This window comes from Protopterus annectens, chromosome 3.part0 (assembly GCF_019279795.1).
Source record: "Protopterus annectens isolate FY-2018-M chromosome 3.part0, PAN1.0, whole genome shotgun sequence".
NCBI classification, from domain to species: Eukaryota; Metazoa; Chordata; order Ceratodontiformes; family Protopteridae; genus Protopterus; species Protopterus annectens.
In genome coordinates, this window is record NC_056731.1 from 1,105,813,441 (window position 1) to 1,105,835,722 (window position 22,282).

Consider the following 22,282-nt stretch of genomic DNA (forward strand, 5'->3'; position numbering starts at 1 on the left):
ACCATGACAAAAACAGGGATGGTGGGTGAGGACCTACTGAAAAAACAGTCACAACTTCCAGCTAGATATTGCTCAATGCAACACAAACAAATTACTTTAAATCATGTATTATTTGATAAAAGTGCAGATAAAAATTTACTTAACTCCACTTAAATGTGTTACATATTTCTCTTTATGACACTTTGGTCCTAGTGAGCTTTGAACTGTCAACGGCAAAACATAGAAATGCTTCCAACTGTACTGCCATTGCATAGCTCATGTTACAGCTTTCCTTGAGAAACATTTTCTATTTTGTGTTTCAAAGCTATCTGAGTACAGGTGTGTTACCAACAAAGGCGGTGCCTCTACGGACCCTGGTAATTACCGCCCCATAAGCTTAACAAGTCTAGTCTGCAAAGCTATGGAGAGGATCATAATGGAGCTCATAAACAAAGATATAGGGGACTTGCAGACATTGGACCCGACCCAGTTTGGCTTTGTCAAGGGAAGATCATGCCTTTTGAACTTGGTTGACTTCTTCGAAAAAGTCACCAAGGCCATTGATGAGGGAAAGGCAGTCCATACAGCCTACCTTGACCTTGCAAAGGCTTTCGACACAATACCCCACTCGGGTATTGTAGAAAAACTTACCAGCTTAAATGTAAACCCATATGTCACAAGATGGGTTGCAAACTGGCTTAAGGACAGAACCCACAGGGTTAGAGTTGCTGGCGCTGTGTCAGACTCCAAGCCGGTCACAAGTGGTGTCCCACAGGGCTCGGTCCTTGGCCCCTATTGTTTGGCATCTACTTCTCAGAAGTACAGGCCAACATGGGAGGACTTTGGCTGACAAAGTTTGCAGACGACTGCAAACTGGGCGCCATAGTGGAAAGTGCATCGGACACGGATATCCTTCAGAAGGGACTCACGGAAACAGATAGCTGGTGCCAGAGCCATGGCCTGAAGTTAAACGCCAAAAATGTATAGTCATACCCTTCGGGAAAAACAAGGTAACCCCAAGCTACCATATAGGTGGCAATCCACTAAGCACAGAAGAGGTTATCAGGGACCTGGGGACCCAGGTTGACAGTGGCCTTTCTTTTGACACTACGTTGCTAAAGTGGTTAGAAAGACCTTCTACATTGCCCACCTGATCATGAAGGATTCACATCCAGATCTAGTGAGGTCATTGTTCCCTGTACTCTTCACTTATCAGACCAATGATCGAGTACAATGCCCCATTCGGGATGTATCTCACCCGACATCTGCAGCAATTGGAGAGACCCCAAAAGTTCCTCACCAAAAGGATAAAGGGACTCCAAAATCTGTCATATGCTGCCAGATTGAAGAAACTCCAGCTCTATTCAGTCGCATACCGTCTGCTCAGAGGTGACATGTGCCTGACATACAAGGCCATGTCCAACCCGGAATTAATGGACATGCTCCACCTCAAAAAATCCAAATCCACCAAAACCACTAGAGCAAGCGACTTAAACCTTAGCACGGATATAAATAGGACGTGCTGGAGGGATAGATTTATCACTCAGAGACTCCCTATGCTGTGAAATAAAATCCTGGTCCATGTGAGGCAGAGCACCTCGCTGACTCTGTTCAAGAGAAATCTAGACCTGTGGATGGGAGATCGTAGGTTTACCCCAGGAATCATCTCTGTGTCACTGCTGGACAGAGGCACAACAAACTAATGGGCACAGTATTTTTTCATATAAGGGGTGGCGTAAGCCACAATAATTTGGGCTAGGCTTATAAATGCCTTAGGGCAGATAGCCTAGTATAAACCTATGAACCTATGAACCTATGAACCTATATTAGGATACTATATTTCTTCACCTTGTAAGAAACCATCCTTGATTAATACAAATGCTTCTGTTAAAAACAATTTGTAGCTCTGTCTGTCAGAAAATTGATAATTTGCTGTTTTATTAGGAAATGCAATAGTAACAGTGACAGTTATTTTTGGCATACTTTGATGTACCTTTTTGAAAGCTATCTTATGAATTCTTGGCTTCTAATTTAGTTTACTTGTTATGCATTTTCATGAAGAAAGGAGTTATTTTTTAGGTGGGTGCTTTCTGACCTGGGCCACAAAATTAAGGGTGTATACACAATTTATATGGTAAATACTTACGGACAATTCAGTGCAGTCAATTAATCAGAATGTGTTTAAGAGAGGACAGGAAACCTGAGTAACCAAAGCAAACTAGCAGCCCAAGAAGTACATAAAAATGCCAAAAGACTTCTATTGCAGGTCACTGAATCTTAGACAACGGATTGACTTACCTGAGTACTAAATAGAGTCTGTAAAGTTTTTATTTATTTTTTCCTTCAGAAATAATGTTCTTTTTTATCACCACTAAATAATGCCATTGATGAGTTTCTTTTTAATTTTTATCAGTATAAAATGGCATATTGATAATAATCCTGAGCACAGTTTTTTGGGGGGGCTTGACAGTATAAGTAGGAACCCCAGAGGTGAGCCATGGGAGGATTTAATTGAGGAGAGGAAGACATTATGGCAACTAAAACTCCGGGCTAATGTGTTCCCTGGTCTTAATGAATCTATTTCAATAGCCAGTAATTTGAGGCTTTTGTCATATAAATTATAGATATATTTTAGGGTGAACGTTTTTAAAAACATGTTATGGTATGTTGCTTTAAATGTGTGTTGTTTGATTGGATGTCATGTGATTAATTTAGGGGGGGGTTATAAGCTTGCTTTTATATATTCTAACTAGATTCTGAGGAAGTCAGTTTTGTTCTGACAAAAGCACTTAATCTTGGTTATTAAAATATTTTATTTCAGTGTCTGCATCCTGGTTCCATCTTTCTTGAGGGCTCCTTTGGTGTTTCATTGTTGAGGTTTCTGGTTATTGGTTTTGTTACCACTGATTAGTTTCGTTTTAACTTTTAAAACTATAAAATGGCATGTCCTCTTGTAAACAAATTAATTGGTAACATAAAAGATATGTGCAATTGCATGATAATAGAACTGTTTCCATAGAGTCTTTCTTAAACAGCTATCAGGGGACAGCGCGAACGCAGTCCCCCACTACCATAAATTATGCAGTTGAGTTTCCCGCATTTGGGGAAATCACAGGGGTCAACCCCTCCGAAGTGCAATGGAGGAGCCTCGCCCTGGGAGAACCACCTTCTTGATCGTGGTCTCTCCCCTGCCAGGTAAGTATGAGCTGCTCATTTACATCATGGCAGATCTACATCTGTACCTTACTTTACAAACACGGTGCTACTTTTAATTTCTTCATCTATTCACAAATATTGGATGATTGCACCACACATTTGTATGGCAACAAGCAGAGTTCAGAAGTCTAGTACTACAAAGTAATTAAACTCTGGTTACACTATCATTTCCCATGGAGTAGTTCTTTCTAAAAATCTGCATTGCTTTACGTCACATTCTAACAGAAACATAGGCTGTCCTGTTTGTCCTGTTTGTCTTGTCTATCGAGCCAACAGAGAGAGAGAGAGAGAGAGAGAGTTACCAGCAGGAGACATTGTACACACACAGGCAAGCTGACAGGCATCACAGCCTATTACTTTTTCAGTAAGAATGATTTGCATACCACATTTCAGTCCCCAGCCCTTTTGTTTGCTTTTTCAGGGAAGTGCTTTCCTGGAAGGAAATCCACTGGCCAAAGAAAGCTCGAACAGTGTCAGAAAGATGCTACAATGAATCAGCCACGGGTTCTGCTTACACATGAACTAATTTATATGAACCACAAAGTAATTTCTAAAATGAGGAAATGGATACACAGACACACACTGACTACACAATGACTTTTTGTCAAGATTTAGTTCTTTTCCTAGCAAGATCTGTGTTTTTCTGGCATAACAGACAGTTACATTCACTAAATACTGTCATACATTAATTAGAAACTCAGAAAATGTATACTAATCCAATTCCTTTTTTACTCTCAGCTTTCACCGTGACTACTGTCAGTATGAGATATGCTTCATATTTAAATCAATATTTAAAATGCAACCTTGATCTGAGGCATTTATACAATAGTTTTTTTTTTTTTTTTTTTTACCTCAGTGTCAAAGCAGTAAGCCCTAATCCTGGTGACTGCTGTTTTACTTCTCCAGCTTTGTTTGTAAGCCATATCAGCCCTCCATTCTCAAGTGTTTCTTTCCAGGGGCAGCCTTGGAGCACTACCCAGTAAACTCAGCTCTGTGCCGTTTAAAATTAAAATCCATGGAACTGCAGTAATTTAATATTCAATGCCTTTGTACAATGGACACGTTCCCTTTCACTAAAGTTAACGTTATCTTCTAATTAGAACATGCAGCCCTCATGCAGTGGTTCAGAATAGCTACAGTCCCTTTAAAAACACTTTCATTTTTATGGGTAAATGTCTCAGTTTTATTATTTATGAGTTGATACTCACAGTATCATGTTTTGCAATTCTGGAAAAAACAAAAAAGAGTCTGCTCAGTCTTACACTAAGCAAATGATGAGAGCAAATGATGAGAAAATCCTACTGTGGATTACAGGGTGAAAGTTCAAACTCTTAATGGTCTATCCTAGGACCGCAATCTGCTTGCTTTAAAGGAAAGCCTTCAAAATGCAGCAATCAATACTACCCGATTCCATAAATACAGTCTCACTGCTATGTACATCATATGGAGCATGATACAAGAATACACGTTACACCTCCTCTCGCAATGTCAAAGGAGCAAATTCGGTATATACCCACAAAATGACATTCAGAAACAGTTTATGTTAACAAACCTCATTCCCACTCCTTGCATAGTCTTACCACAGCCAAAGCTGTTTCACATCCTCTGAGCTCACCTGAAACAAACTGTCAACCACAGCTTCACCTGTATATCAGCACTAATACACAGGCATCGAACCTGTCTGCCATGGTAGTTCTAACATAAAACACAGCTGTAAATCCTCAAAGCGCTTTGGCACTGCACAGCCACATGCAGAATGAACATGAGAAAGCATGCATTCTTACTATCTTAAAAAAGGGGATAAGCATGCTGTGGGTCTTCACTGGGAAACTACAGTAAGAAAGCTTTAAAAAGTAACAGATTTTAGTTATCCCCACTTTGAAATGGGGCAAGTTGCAAATCACATTATTGCTCATATAAAAGGTCCTCAACTGCCTTTCTCCCTAGCCTTATGTCTTGGAGTACACAGCTACTTTTATATGGGAAGGATACTGCTGGCAGCATGGCTTCCCACCATGTATTGTCTTCAGTGACAATTCCTCGTTAATGGTGGTGATCTTTCAATGCTGAAATGAATACGGACTGCAATAGGCTACTCCATTACTTCACTGTGGTTGCCTTCACCAATACACTACTACAGAATGTTTCAACATTCTGAGATCGATTCCTCTTTTGGAATCAGATGTAGGGTGCTGCCATTCCTCAATATATGTCAACCAAGGACTGGTAGAACTTCTGGTTATGGAATCAGGTGTGGGGTAACTGCTCGGTGTGGCATTTACCCAACTCCAGATTCCTTTCTGAATCCCAGCCTTGAAGTATAGGCTGCTACTAAGCAACGTCAACCTGCAGTGGTAAACAAATCCTAAGAAGCCTCACTGTTTTCTGTAAGGTTTCTTAAGGTGTGTTTCAGACTACTTTTTATTTCCTAATTTATATATCTATACGACAAAATGAAGAAATACATTTTTAGAGTGCTAAACCAATTTCTGAAGTTTGACAGATGGAATTTGAAAAGTTTATCTGTAGCAGCAAAACAAAGCACTACATGAAGCTGTGTTTACTTAAAATTTACTCTTTTTTACACAGTCGTGAAGTTTCTTTGTGCATTCTTATATAATTTTATGTACTGCAGTCCTTTCTTCTGAATCTTTTGAAGTATCCTTAACTTTAACAGTCAGGATGTGCCACCATAGTAAATAAAACCAATTTATATTACCACAGCAACATAACATCGTACCTCTCAACCGTCCAGATTTTTTTTAGAATGTCCAGATTTTTGCCTCATATTTTTGGTCTGTTCCTCAAACAATTGTTTTTCTGGCAAATCACTGAGGATTGAACTTGCTAAATAATGACATACATTTGAGTTTCAAACTTCATATCCTTCAGAAAATGCAAGTTAACACAAATCATGTTGTTCTAACAAGTTTCTGAGTTTATAAGAGAAATATTTAAAATCTGTCCCTATTTTGTGCTAATAGGTTGACAGCAATGCATGACATTCTGCAAATGTAAAGATGCAGCCTCACTATGCTACAGTGACAAAACATTTTGTAAGCATAAACACATTTTCACTATGATATAAAATTCAACTTAAAGGCGCTAGCAACTTTCGGTCAGTTTCCTCCATGTTTTGATTGCAACAGTATTCCACATATCATACATGTTTACTTTATCTGTGAAATCTGCTTGAGTGACATACCAAGTTTTTAGGAAACAAATGTGTAGTGATATAAGTAACCAACAAATAACCAGAGAAATATCGCACCAGTCAGTCTATGGACCGCTAATGAACTGTTAAGACCACCTTATTAGTCCAAATAAAACTGAAAAAAACATTTAAAAAATTGATTATGCTCTTCATCCTAATTAAGCTAGAACTTCATCAGAATCAACACACTAAAGTAACTACTCACTTAAATAGTAGTATGTGTTTGTAATTAACCGAAAACCTACCAATTCTTAAAGTGGTATTACATAAAATACCAAAGGGATATTAATATACGTCTTTTTAATAACTACCCATATCCCAGTTATTAAATAATTTAAAAGAGTTGAAAAAACTGCCATAACCCACAATCCTAAAAATGTAAAAAAACATAAAAACACATAACAGCTGTCCCTGAAAAAAGACATTAGTATCGTGGGCTTATCTGGTGATCAAACAAATCTAAATAAATAAGAAAGCACTCCAAATTTAAGAGGCAAATCACAAAAATTGTCATGCATAAATACTATATAAATACTTGATTTATCAGTTAGACTAAAGCACGTAATCGCTTTGGATGTAATCTTTATGAAAACAAAAATGATTTGTATTAATATAGACTCTCAGAAAAAAAACAAAATGCATAACATCATTTAATGAATGCATTAATCACTGATTTACCATAAAAAATCTAAGGTTTTAATAAAAAGACTGATCTGATACAAAATCAGGGACATATCGGAGGTGTGAAAGTACAGATCTTCAAGCTACAAATCAATCACTAGTTAATAAACAGAAGTTTGTGTGTAAGCAGACAGATGCCTGTCTCACTATACTACCTTGCTTCTAACAATTTCTTAGATCCCTCATCCTTACTTCTTTTTGAACACACAACCATGGTACAAACAAAAGGGGCTGCATACTGAATGTGTCATGGAAACCATTCTTGGTGGAAACTCGACAGGATAAGGTTCCTGGCAACTTGCCTATATGTACAAGATCTCTTGTTGGCATCACTCTGCCTTTCCTCTTTAGTCACTAGACAGTAGACAACAGATGCATGTTTCTGACTGGATAATCTAAACCAAAGTACATTTTAAGAAAGCATAACCCCACTGCAAATTGTAACCAGAATTTTTTATTTCCTGGATAATATTAGGCTTCTATATTAGAGAAACCATCTATGACAGTGAAGCACGAGTGGCAAAGAAGTTAGGAGAGCAGGACTGAATACAGAGAGATTGCGACAGTTGGCACAACACCCCATCCCAGTGTAGAAAATGGGGGAAAAGGGGGTTGATAACAGCTAGGCCTCTACATTCTACATGTCTCTGTATGAATCAATTTTACCTGGTAGAGAAGAGACCACAATCAAGAAGGTGGTTCACCCAGAGCGAAGCCATTCTATTTCACTTTGGATGTGTTGACCTCTATGTTTTCACCAAATCCAAGAAACTCATGGTAGTGTGTGTATGTATGAGTATTTCTGCTATCTCCTGATAAAATGCCTAAAAACATTTTTTATGCACATATACTATCTTTGGTTGCTGTTCAAGCTGCTTGTTGTCAGCTGTAAGAAAAACTACAAACACAGCTGCAACTTTTTGAGTGTTTATGATTGAATACACTTCATTGTCATGTTGCAAGTCATTTTAATCAGTATTCAGGATGTGACATCATTAGGCAATGAGATGAAATAGAAACTTGTCATAATAAAGGGCCGGGGCAGCAAAGACAAAGAAAAATATCTGATGGCAGAAAATGCTTTTTGCAGTTGCAGAGTTTACAGATTTCCAGGCAAGCAAATCAGTTCAAAACAAGTTCTTGGCTTATATGGCCTGCTAGTAAAGTCTCCATCTTACAGCTCCATATTCTAAGGTTCTGTCCTGAGCTCTACTGTCTTGCCAGGTTTTGCATGTTCTACCCTTGTCTGCTTGGGTTTGTAGTCTCCTCCCATCTTCCAAAATCTTTGCTTAATTACACTGAATATATATGTTGTATTTATTTTATATGTTTTATGTAATTTTGACCATGTGGCCAGATCAAAAGAGTCTAAGGACTTGTTCAACTTACATGATTAAAAAAGACAAAAACTAAGTTAATTTAAAAATTAGTGCTTCATAATAAAACCTTCCAAAAGATAGGTTGATTTTTTTTCTTAAAAGTGGACTCTTGTCACTCTTGTTAGTAATGGACTCTAAAAATACAGCAAATCATCAAGATTTAGAAAGACAATACAACACATTGTAGAAGACAAAGGGATGGATTCATAAAGTTTGCAGAAGCTCATTACGGACAGTGCAGCACTCCGAATGTAGACTTCAGTGCACCAGCTGCAGACAGGATTTCAGGAAACATAATGAAAGAATCACGGATGCTTAGCTATTCAGGATAGGATAATTACAGATTCCACACATGCATATCTCACTCCAAAACACATCATTTCTGCCCAATACAATCTAAATGCAACAAACTGCAATGCCGTCTCTGTTCCAAAATCCTTGGCGTATGTTATACAGATTACAAAGAACAGCAGTTACTACTGTGGATTCTGCCATATTCCATAACAATACCAAAAATAAGAAAAGAAAAATCCAACCTTTAGTGAATGGAGTACAACAGGTTGCAGTGATGTAAGCCATAAATAAGGATGTGGCTTGTGCGCCCTAGAAGGCAAGTAGCTAGAGTCAAAGCAAGGCTGCAACTAAACCAGTTGTCAGACCAGCAAATAATTGACAGGTACCGGCTAGACATTCAACTGGTGCAAGCTTTCTGCAACATGTGTGCCTCACACATGTCTATGAGTACCCTGCAAGGAAACCCCATTCCCCATGAAACCAAAGTGTTTCTCAGCCTGGGTATACTTGAATTTGGGACATTCCAGACGCACATGGTGGATGCTCTGGGAGTGTCACAGACAGCTGTAAGCTGTATCCTGGCAAAATTCCTGGCAGCTATGTGCAGCAATGTGGATGACTACATCCACTTTCAATCTACCACTATGGAAAAGAGAACTATAATGCACCAGTTTTACAGCACTGCAAACTTCTCCCATCTACTCGGTGCAACAGACTGCACACACACATACCTATCAAGACATCAGTACATTCTGAAGCAGACCAATACATAAACAGAAAGGGCTGGCCATCCTTGAACTGTCAGGTCATGTGCACAGCAGATGGCAGCATAAAAACATCATGGCAATACACCGTGGAAGTGTCCATAATGCTGCCATATGGAGGGAAAGTGGACTGGGAGCTACACAACAGCAAGGTGAAGTACCTGAGGGACTACTACTGGGCAAGTACAACAACCCAGCTAGGATGTAAAACAAGGATACCCCTCCCAAAAATATCCATGTTGGCAAAATGTGTTTACTCCCCACAACAGGGGCCTGTGGTTATCCACTTGATCTGTGGCTAATGACTCCATACCGTGAACCATCCAACCCTGCAGAGGAAGCCTATAATAGAGCACATGCAACCAGAAACACCACAGACTGCATGTTTAGTGTACTGAAAGCTTGTTTCAGATGTCTGGACACATCGCAATGCACTACAATATACAAATGAGAAGGCAGCACATATGACAATGGTGTGTGCCATGCTGCACAACAACTAGCTAGTGCAAATAGCAGTCTTCTAGCTGCAGGTGTGTCTGAACTACACCAAGAACACCAGATGTCTGAAGATGACATTCCAGAGGTATCATTGTAGCAGCAGGAGGACATAGGGGGCAGAAGACACAGGGATAGGCAATGTAGGATGCAGCCACAAGTGCAGGCCCAGGCAACATGGCAGCATCTGTCATACAGCTTTGAGTCATTATAAGCCAAACATACATGAGTACAACACTGATGTTGAGGTGTTGCCCCACCAAAGCAGCATGGATTGCATCTAATGGCAATTACTTACTAGATGTATGCATTCAGCATTAGATATAACACCATAATCATACATAACATTACGAACATATACAAATCTGTCACAAAATGACCAAATGAAGGCACAACTGACACAGGTACACATACAGACTCAGATTGTCATATCAGTGTATGACAAACAATAAGGGACAAACACCAGAGCAACACATCCCTATCTCATAACTATAATAAGCTTAGAAAAGGGAAACAATGCAGGACTTAAATGCAGAATTTTTAATATCACAAGCCAAATATATCAGTGTGAAGTATGGATAAAGTAATATAATAAATGGAGTCGGTTATGTTTATTAAAACTGTTGGACTCACAGGACATCAAACATGTCAACAAACACAGACAGATGACATTTTCAGTGTTCTATATGGCAATCATCATCAACATGGGGTGAGAATGACACTACAGGACAGACATGATCGACTGTCATTGTTAGTCTAGCTCAGTCAAGGACAGCTACACTGACAATTGATGCCATGGTCTGCTCTGCCCCTAACACATACGGAAAAACTTGGCCCAGGTTGCTCTACAGAGAAGACTGATGGGGTGATATGACCATGTGGACATGATGAACCACAACTGTGACTTGAATGGTCATGACTGGTGGTACCACAGAAGATGGACCAGGAATGGAAGTGTGTGTATGTAGGAGCATAGACACTGATGTCTGATGGACAAGGTTGGTTATGCTGAGAAAGCTGGTTATGCTCAGAGGGACCTGCCTCTTCCATGTGCCAATCAGCTAACCAAAGTCAGGGCACGGAAAACCCAGCTTGCATTATGGTGTGGCTGTAGTACGGAAAGGCCATGGTTTATACTGACCATGCCACAGATAACATTCTTTGATTTTGGGGAGCCAATGATGCCATTACCTCACAATGTCTGTGCTCCTGTCTTTCATGCAGCTGGTGTGCAACATGATCTGTGGCACAGGCAAGTGCACAGATGTCAGATCCATGACATTGCTGGGAACAGTCATTTGCCTGCAGGAGTAAACGAATACCCTTTGAAACCTAACCATGCACACCATCTGCACACCTATGTCTACTGTGATGGCCAGTATCAACGTGTTATGAGAAACTTATCAACATCAGCAGCAGTCTCAACTTAGGTCTGTTGTTCACTGGTCTCATCCTGTCGACCATCTGATGTCCCCTCATTGTCAGAATGACCAGAGAAGTTTCCTTCCACATCTGAGACTACTGTTGCATCCACATGACTATCACCATCTTGTCCAGACTGTATCACCATACCACTGTCCTGTGTGGCAGAGGCCATGCTACCATACTGAGACACATCAGGTCCTATATCATGATCACTGGATGGGCTAATGGAGGATACAGTCAGTTGATGAGCTAAAATAAGAAACAGATGACACAGATCAGGACAATATACTTACATCACATGCTGGATATCATTAAAGACATGTGACATGTATGTCACTGCAATGTTACACATAATAATGACTTATCATGAGGTTTTGTCTGTGCATGGCTCACTGAATCTACTCAACAGGGAGCAGACAATGAGGCTACATAGACAACATACATAACATATGTGGTGAATACAAGCAAAACAAACATCTGACAAGTCCTCCTAGGAAGACAGTGTGGTAGAAGAGGGATGAACTTCGACTATTGTAGAGAAAAAAGTAATCATTAATCACATAATTGCCAGCAAGAACCATTCAAACAGCCTTAAAACATACAATGGGTTTTACATAGACATACCACTTATTTGTGCACTTGATGATGATGTAGTCTGGCCTAGGAAGGGGTAGTAGGACACAGTACTAATGCTGGACACCAATGACAAGTATGAAAGACAGGTAACAGCATACTACTGAGACTCACACTGCTGAGAGTTTTGTGTGTTGTAATGTGGATCCTGCAGTGGGAAAGTAAAGAGAAAGACAGCATAGTTATGTATGCAGGCAACAGAATATAGACAGCATAACATACATGACAAAGTAACAGAGGATGCAGATACTCACGTGACGGACATTGCACCTTTTGGCCAGATGTCCCAGTGATGAAAAACAGTGATATTAACGTTATGTATCATAGGTTACTACACATTCTTGCAAACTATGAAACTCTTACAGTAACAAACTGGTTTGTCTGTACTTCCACCTGCACAACTTGGGCCCACACTGGATGTACCTGTAGTGTATAATGTTAGGGAGCTATCAATATGACAGTAAAGAACAGTGCCATGACATGAGGCTGAGCCAATAACAGGTAGTGCTCACAGTAACACAGTATGGAAACACTCACCTGCCATTCACTGGTGATGTCCAGAAGTATATTGACCTGTGAATATTAATCCAAACAGCATTGCACATTCTGGTTGCACTGTTCTATCTGTACTGCAGCTATATGAGTACATGTCATTACACTTACATTCATCCTCATCCCTCTTTGTGAATCTGTGTGCGTGGTTCAGTTCTGCTGCTGTAAATCCAAAATGGCAATAGATGAATGTGCAAGCAGCAGCAATATGCATTGATTGACTCTACAGTCATCCATACCATGCAAAGTAAGTCATATATGCTTGACTTAGAATTTCTGCTTCTATCCTACCCCTGGTGATACATCTCTCCCCATTCTCTGTATTCAGGGAGGCAAATAATACTGTGATCTCATCAGGGGGGGTCAATGGTAGTCCAACACCGATGGCATCCCTCGCACTCTCAAACAGTCATAACCTGCTGGCTGCACGGAAGATCACGAGAGAACAGTGTCATCCACAGGTCTCTTGGGATCTATTGTGACCTCCACCCACATAAATCATGTTGGTGATGTTGGACCACACATCATTTCTCCATACTGTATTCCCTGCATATCCAAGGAGTCTCCATCCATGTTGTTGCAGAGCATCTAGTATGAAGTCATTTTCTATGGGGAGAAATTGTCACCACTAAGTCTGTTTCCTATCTGAAAGACAGTCATACGCACATGATCATATTCCTGAGGGAGCCCAGTTATGCAAATGATTATGTGGAAAGCGTATGTCACCATAAACAGTATGCGTTCCTAAAGTCTAAGAAACAATGACTGTGACAAATACTGATGCAAATGATAAAAAGTGACCAATTCCTGCATCCATAACAGTTGCAAAATCAACATACTTTCTGATATAAATAGAGGCTGTACTGGGTTAGAACTCCTTACACTGCATACTTGTTAAATGGAGGGCCAAAGACAACAGCATTATGTCACAGGAGAGTTTGCATACATTTCATATTAAAATAATACATAAAATAACAAGTGAACAACTTGCGGAAAGTGTTGGAAAACCTTAGTATCCATTAACAGGCCACAGAGAGTATGGATCCTTTTTATATTGAGCCAGTAATTTTTTTGCCAGCATGAACCATTCAAACAGTATTAAAACATACAGTAGGTGTGTACTACTAATTAAGTCTTGTGTTAAGAACCATCAGTGAAGAAATATCCGTAACAGCAAAGGAACATAATGCATACGGATAATGTCAGAATCCATAGGTTTCCGTACATATACCACATAGTGTATGGAGTTTACCATAAGACATATGAATGATCCATAAATCCGTCTTTATGTACTTTTGATATGTAAATCTGTCTATACAACTGGATATGGGAAATTACTGCATGTCCTTAATGAAGATGGCAGCACCTATATGCATAAAGGTAAATCAAACATCACTCCAGTCAGTTATAAGCCTTTCTCTTAAAGCACACATTTTCAATAAAAATAAACCTAAACAGGCAGCTTTGACAATGAGTAAGGTTCAGCACGACCATCCATATAAAACAAGGTTTATTACTTCAAGCTTTCGAGTTGAATTCTTGAAAAAGAGTTTCAACTCGAAAGATTGAAGTAATAAACCTTGTTTTACATGGATGGTCATGCTGTGCCTTTTTGTTACTGGATTTAATTCTGTGTTGGTTCACCAGTATGTTTAGCTGTTCTACACCTGCTTCCAGGACAATGAGTAAGGTTAACAGAAAAAAATATTTCCCAAAACAGAAATGCTAACAAGTGGCAATTTATCTTCTCAGCTACCTCTGACTCAGGTACCTCTGAAAGTAAGAGCACTTAATGTACCCCCATCTTTAAATACCATATGCACCATACATAATTAATAGGTTTATTAAAATTCCAGGTTTTAGTATCCAATTTAAGCATATCAGCATAACTTCTTTAAATTTGGCATAACACCAAAGTGCTCCACACAAGTATTCATTTGGTATCGGTAAATGGTAATATGTGTGGCATGAGGCTGTTATCTTCAAATGATCTGTTAATATGGCATAAGCATTACTTTTAAATACTGATTGCGATACATTTACAAATCAGATCACTGCTACCTGCAAAATGATGGGACCTCAGTGAACATTTTTCCATTTATAATACATTTTCCATTGAAGTATTGAGATGCCTACTTCCAAGAGGCTAAAATGTGTCTAGGTGCCCAACTGGACTGAGGAGGAGACCAAGCAGATGCAAGACCATCTTTCTGGAGGGGAGGTCTGGATGACAGCCAGGCCAAGGAACTTCGTGATAACTGACATTTGGAACTGGATTGCGAGGCAGCACCGAAGACATACGGGGATCTACCGGACTGGAATGCATGTTCGACACCACTATGATGACATGCACTGAAGTAATGCAGAGGGTTGCTGAGGTGTAGAGATAAACAGTGGATCTCTACAGTAAGTGCTGCAATCCTATGTATAGCTGAGTATTCCTATGGAATTTAGAGATATGTCACAAACAGGTCAGTTAAGGTTAATCATCTGTAAACTGAGGGGGTGGACCTAGGAACTAAACCTTCTGTTTAAGGGGTAAAATAAAATATTTCAGAGCTTTACTGGAAAGGCTCACCCAGAGTCTGCTACAGTTTGCTGTAAGGAAAAGATTAGTTTGCTTTTTATTTGTTGTGTTCTTAAATACCACTGTCTTTCTAGTTGCCTGCCCCTTATGTTAATTTGACCATATATTAATGCATGTTCGACACCACTATGATGACATGCACTGAAGTAATGCAGAGGGTTGCTGAGGTGTAGAGATAAACAGTGGATCTCTACAGTAAGTGCTGCAATCCTATGTATAGCTGAGTATTCCTATGGAATTTAGAGATATGTCACAAACAGGTCAGTTAAGGTTAATCATCTGTAAACTGAGGGGGTGGACCTAGGAACTAAACCTTCTATTTAAGGGGTAAAATAAAATATTTCAGAGCTTTACTGGAAAGGCTCACCCAGAGTCTGCTACAGTTTGCTGTAAGGAAAAGATTAGTTTGCTTTTTATTTGTTGTGTTCTTAAATACCACTGTCTTTCTAGTTGCCTGCCCCTTATGTTAATTTGACCATATATCTCATTTCCTCTTTGCTTTTATTGGCTTGTGTGAGTAATCACAAAATTATCATTTTGTGAAATCACTCCCCTTCAACTATTTAAATGTATTGGCTATCCTACTGTAATCCATAGTACCAGAATACAAAAGTGATCACCCCCTTTTAATCTATCTTGCTGTTTTAAAAATAGTGACTATTCACTAAAACTTAACTTTTTAGACAGGTAAAACTTAAGTTACCTACTTTAACATCTAATTCCTTTAGTGCACAGTGCAGTGTCTAGGATAAACCATCTTTTTTCATCTTACCTTTAGGCATCTATTGCAAGACCACCAGTTATTGCAGAGCCCGCATTCTGCCTCTTAGTAGTCATCTTGGGATTAGTGCTTCTGTTTTCTCATGGTAAGAGAAGGAGTCCAGTTACATTATTTCCTGGAGATTGCTAATCACCAGAAAGCTTAATAACTGCTTTATAGGTGACACCTTGGAATCTGTGCTTATATTCTGATCCTGGTGAGAGTAGAAGCAGAGTGCATTGATTCCTGACTCTTTTTGGTTCCAGAGTGAGTGTCTGTGCTTAACGTACCTGACTGGTCTGCTTGCTATTTGAGGCATCTACCAGAAAAAGGCTACAAGCCTGCAGATCCTTGCATCATCTGGGAAAATACTGTGGATCACAGGCTCAGGCCTGCTTCTTTTCCTGGGACTGGTGCTAACATTTTGCTTCTGGTGAGAGAAGAAGCAAATGAGCATTGTATCCCAACAGAGTGAAGTTGTGCTGAGACCAGCATTAGTAGGAGCCAGGCAGTAGCCATTCATGCGACAACCCTCTTTTTATCATTCTTGACAAGCTAATTCTTTATTTTTCAGTAAGTACTACTTGATTTCTTTCTAACTTCAGAATATTTGCTTAAATACTTCATCCTTAAATTTTCAGGGTCAGCGTATTAGTTTTCCCTCAAGTGTCTGGCAGTGCTCTGTACAGACTCAGACACCTTCAGTGACATTTTTTCCTGTAAAAGGAATATATATGGAAACACCTGCAGTACTTAGTAATAATGACCATTCCTCCTGGCATGTCTAAAGGTCAGTTCCCTGTGCTTTCTCCTATTAACCTAGTGAACTTGGGCATTCTGAGGCAGTGTAGCAACTGCCTCATGTGCACAGACAACCCACTCCTCTTACCTCCCAACCCTCAACACTCAGAATTGTGAGAGATGCATTTATATATTAAAATTGGAAGCCATGCACTTTCAAGCCAAGACTGGAATAGCTGATCAAGAGGACAAGGTCAACACCTGCACCATACCATATACAACACATAGCCCTCCAGAACACCCACCATCATAGCTCTCACATAAAAGCCCAAACCACACACCCACCTTCGTGGATGCTCTCAATTGAATTCTACCAAGCCAGCAGAGACCCCCAAGGCAGAAAAACACTCGACCACCACAACACAGCACAAACCACAAGACACATAGCTCACCTACACAGTGTGCTCCTCAACCTAAGCTCCTAAGGCAAAACAGCTTGCCCAATATGCTAATCATAAGTGACTTGATAGTGAGGCACACCAATGTCCCACTCAGTAGGCTGAATAAGGAGAAGGTAACAGTCAGTTGTCTATCAGGTGCCAGAATCCAACACATAACACAAGCACTCAGATCACGCCACAACAAGTACAAGTATGACTGTCACTGTCCATGTGGGTGTGAATGACCTGAGATGCACCTCTCTGGAATACATGAAAAGAGACATGGAGAAGCTCTCAGATTATGTGGCCCAGGCAGGTATGATCCTAGCCCTGAGCATCACCCTACCGTTGCCCAGAATAATACCGCAGTACAAGCAGAAAATGACTGACTTCAACAATTGGCTAAGTTTCTGGTGTTATTCTAAGGGGATCCAGTATCTGTCTGCTTGGGATAACATGACTGACAGACCTCGATGCTTTGCTAAAGATAGCCTGCATCTCACACCCATGGGTTTCTGGATACTGGCTAAGGCTCTTGCCAGCCCTATAGTGCCTTTCTTAGGAGATATTCCAAAGACCAAATTACCACCATAACAGCTATAGATAAATGCAATCTGAGGGTCATGTTGCTCAACGCTAGAAGTCTAAATCTCAAGATGCACTTGCTCGAAGCACTCCTCAAAATGGAGAACTTCAACATTTGTGCTGTAATGGAGACCTGGTTTAAAGCAATAGAATATAACTCATTCCACACCTTTTGTCCTCAGAACATGGACCGAAGCTCCAAAAGCAGTGGTGTCTCCATATTCATAAAGGATATGCACACCCCCAGACTAGTAGCCCAGCAAAATGCATCTAAGATACTTCAGGTACAACTAACATTGGGTAAGACAGCGATTCAGGTCGTAGCCTGTTATAGGACCGCAACCATGTCCCTAGACTCTTACTCCACGTTCCTAAGCACCCTGGAAACTATTACAGTCCAACCCAACACTCTCAACTACCCCTCCTTCAACTGGAAAAACTACTCATACACTAATACACTGGCCCAATGCTTCCTGGAATTCATCAATTCCAATGCCCTGGACCAGCTCATTCTTACCCCCAATAGAGGAAGCAACATCCCTGACCTGGTAATTACTAACATGGGCAACCGTTGCTCTACACAATTAGTCAATTCCTCCCTGGTTAGATCCAACAATAAACTAATCACCATGGAAATCCACATCTCACTCACACCACCCAAAAAGGTAACCACCATGAAAACCTTCTCCAAAGCTGCCTTTTGGCTCCTAAAAGCAGAGGAGGCTAACTTCACAGCACCCATGTCAATGGAAAGTAGATGCATGACTGCCGAATCATACACAGATGGACTGTATGAACACGTACATAAATGCATGGAACTAGCTATACCCAACAGAACCAAGGCGCTCACCTCAAAAAAAAAAAAAAAAAAAAGTAAGCCAATCTGGTGGTCCCCTACCATTAATAAACTCTACAACAGAAGAAAGAAACTGTTGCAGAAAAAGGTGAAGTCCCAAGACTGGAAAAACTTTGTTATTAGCCTTAACAAAAAGTTGAGATCCCTCAACAAGACCTCTAAAGCCAGCTATGAAGGCAGAATTGCAGCAGACACTAAAAACAACCATAAAGCCTTCTATAGTTATATCAAGAATCTCCAAGGGAATACCCACGTTTGCTCTGAGTTACTGCATAATGGTACCTCCGACACTGAGCCAACAGATTCAGTGCCAACTTTACCCCTCCCCCAAAGGACCAATCACAATACCAGAGGAATGCCAGGCACCTAGCATTAGTGCAGCACAGGTTAAAGCTGCCTCGTCCAAGGCCAAGAATACAGCTTCCATGGGACCAGACAGTATCCCTGGATGTGTTCTACATGAACTACAAATTGAACTGGTACCACATCTGTGTGCCCTGTTCAAACACAGCCTCACCTCAGGCTTTGTCCCTACTGAATGGTGCACTGCTACAGTCATCCCTCTCTTTAAAGGGGAAGTGACTATAGACCCTGGCAATTATCGCCCCATTAGCCTGATGAGTCTGATATGTAAGGCTATTCAGCACATCATCATGGACCTAATTAACAAGGATATAGGGACTCTCTAAACTCTAGATCCCACTCAATTTGGTTTTGTGAAAGGTAAATCATGCTTACTCAACCTGGTTGACTTCTTTGAGTCAGTCACCAGAGCTGTGGATGAGGGCAAGGCAGTTCATACAGCCTACCTTGATCTAGCCAAGGCCTGTGATACCATTGTCCACTCAGGAATTATTGATAAATTCACCAAACTAGGCATCAGCCCCTATATCACTAGGTAGATTGGAAATTGGCTCACAAATAGAACCCACAGTGTGAAAGTAGCGGACTCCAAGTCAGACTGCTGACCAATCATGAGTGGAGTCCCATGGCGATCGGACGTGGGTCTTCTCCCGTTTGGCATCTGCTTCTCAGAAATCCAGGCCAACATGGAGGGACTCTGGCTGACAAAGTTCATAGACGACTGCAAGCTGGGAGCCATTATTAACTTCCCAAGTGATGTAGACATCCTACAGAAAGGCCTCACTGAGACCAATGACTGGTGTCAAAACCATGGACTTAAGCTTAATGCCAAAAAATGCTTCATCATCGCCTATGGGAAAAACTCAGTTACCACTAATTACCACAGCAATAGGAGCCCACTGAACACCGAAGGCATTATAAGAGATCTGGGGACACAAGTTGACAGCAACCTATCCTTCGACCACCACATTGCCACTGTGGTCAGAAAGTCCTTCTATGAGGCACATCCTATCACCAATGGTTTTGCATCCAGGAAGAAAGAGGTCATCATTTCTCTCTCTACTCTTCCCTCATTAGGCTAGTCATCGAGTATAATGCCCCATTTGTCATGTACCTCACTAGACACATGCAACAGCTGAAAAGGCCACAAAAGTATCACACAAAGAGGAGCCTATGTCTTAAACATATGTCCTACATGGACAGAGTAAAAAAACTCCAGCTATTCTCTGTCTCATATCATCTACTAAGAGGCGATCTCTGCTTGACTTACAAAGCCATGTCTGACCCAGCTCTGTTAAAAATACTACATCTAAAGAAATCCCAATCCCTCCATACCACATGCTCCAGAGAACCCAACCTCAATACCACAATCAACAAAACATGCTGGAGGGACAGGTTCATAACCCAGAGACTGCCCATGCTCTGGAATAGACTTCCCATACATGTCAAGCAGAACACCTCACTGGCCCTCTTCAAAAGAAATCTTGATGACTGGATGGGAACTAGAGAGTTCATCCCGGGGATCACTCCAGTGGCACTATGTGACAGAGGCACTGGGAACTAATGTCGGGCAGCACAATGCCAGGGCACTTGTATGGGCTGTGCTTGTAAAGGCTTCAGGGCCATTAGCCTAGTACACACCCACGAACCTATGGCAGTTATAACCATGAAGTAGCTGTTGTGACAGTTAGCTCATCTGGATAACTAAGAAGACATGGTGACAGCTCTCCACATAAACATGGGCTCTATACTCATGCTGTTAATTAATTTACTAATGTTTATAATATACATAATTCTGAACTTTGTAGATGTACATCTGTTTTCCAACATATAACAACATAATTTCACACATCGACTGTAGTTGTGTATCACTCACACCTATAGCATTTAAGTCACTGATGACTATGCATTTCATAGTTATCTGTTACAGTACGGACATACCACCTTCTCTAGCAGTATATGTCTGAACAGTAACGCCTACATAACTTCTTTACTTTCATTCCTCATGATAAAGTGAACATTCTTACTACACTTCTATTTGTTTAAGCCAATAGGAATGCTTCCCCGACTGGTTATGCATATGTTTTTAGTTATGTGCTGACAGCTTCTATTTCTTTAGAGTTTAATGGCCAATAAATGTCAGAAAGTTCCATATTCATCCATTATCTGAGAAATTCAGATTAACACAAGGACTACCTGTTTGTTAAGAATGTTGCCTGTTAGCTTGACCTGTAAGGAAACCATTCAACATGCCTATATTTTGCTGTGCTGTGGGCTAAAATGCACACAGAGGAAACATTAACATTAAATTATCATAGTTTGTGTGACAAAGGGAGATACTGCCAGCCCAGTTAGCTGGAATTTTGTAAATGATTATATGCCATTGGTGAATATCAAAATGATGTGTGTAAGATGCTTGCGTTACAAATGTATTAGAATGGTATGTCATGTGCATATCAAACTGGTTTGTATAAACGCTTGTTAAAAAAGGCATTTTATAAAGTGCTTGCACTTAAAATGTAACCCCACTGTGTCCTGCTGGAAAAGAACAGAAAAGTACATGCACTACTGTAACTGTTTAAATGAATATATTTTAACAGTCAAAACTGGAATACAGGAGGTTAACTTCAGAAAAATAACTGAAATTAAATTACTTTATGGCTACGCCATAAAATGGTATCTTTCAGTTTCAATGCAGAAGGAGATGCAATGTCTAAAACTAGCTAGCTTTCTTTATTATCTCTAGGGTGAAATAATTACTAGTCTTGAAATGTGAAGGAATGGAATTGTTTTATGACTTCCAGCATCTGCCAAAGAACTGAGGTCTATGTATTTTCCCAAGTAGATGCTAAATACTGTCAACTTCCAGCAGCGGGGGTTTCACCTGGGATAGAGTCAGATGACAAGAAATGATGTCATTCTGCAAGCTATCCCAGCAGTAATATTTGAGATATTAATTTGAGAAGTTTCTTAGAGAGACAGAGCATTCTGTGTTCTGTCTTAGACCTGACAAGAACCATTCATGACACATCTGCCTTGCTCTGATGAAGTAAGTTTCTATGGAACAGTAAAACTTTCTTGGACATAGTCAGGAATATAGCAAAGCTTAGTTTGAATATTTTTCTTTATTTATTTGAGACTGCCTGCAATGTTGTTTTAAATATGTCCTGTGATTTTGAATTCTGATGTCACTGTGAATATACTGAGCATTGTCCTATTCTTTTATTATTTATTAGTAAATACACATAAACCTTTCATTGTGGCTGATCAGTGAAAATATGTTTAAGTTGTGACAGTACCTGCATATTTATTTGGTGA

General features: G+C 40.1%; 1 non-coding gene and 1 pseudogene across 1 annotated transcript; one reads left to right on the top strand and one right to left on the bottom strand.

Moving 5' to 3' along the window:
* Positions 1–3,018: 3,018 nt before the first annotated feature.
* LOC122797365 lies at positions 3,019–3,182 on the bottom strand. Its single transcript, XR_006364088.1, has one exon. It is a non-coding gene; the product is annotated as a U1 spliceosomal RNA (small nuclear RNA).
* A 4,566-nt stretch (positions 3,183–7,748) lies between these two features.
* LOC122797430 lies at positions 7,749–7,899 on the top strand (annotated as a pseudogene).
* Positions 7,900–22,282: the final 14,383 nt, after the last annotated feature.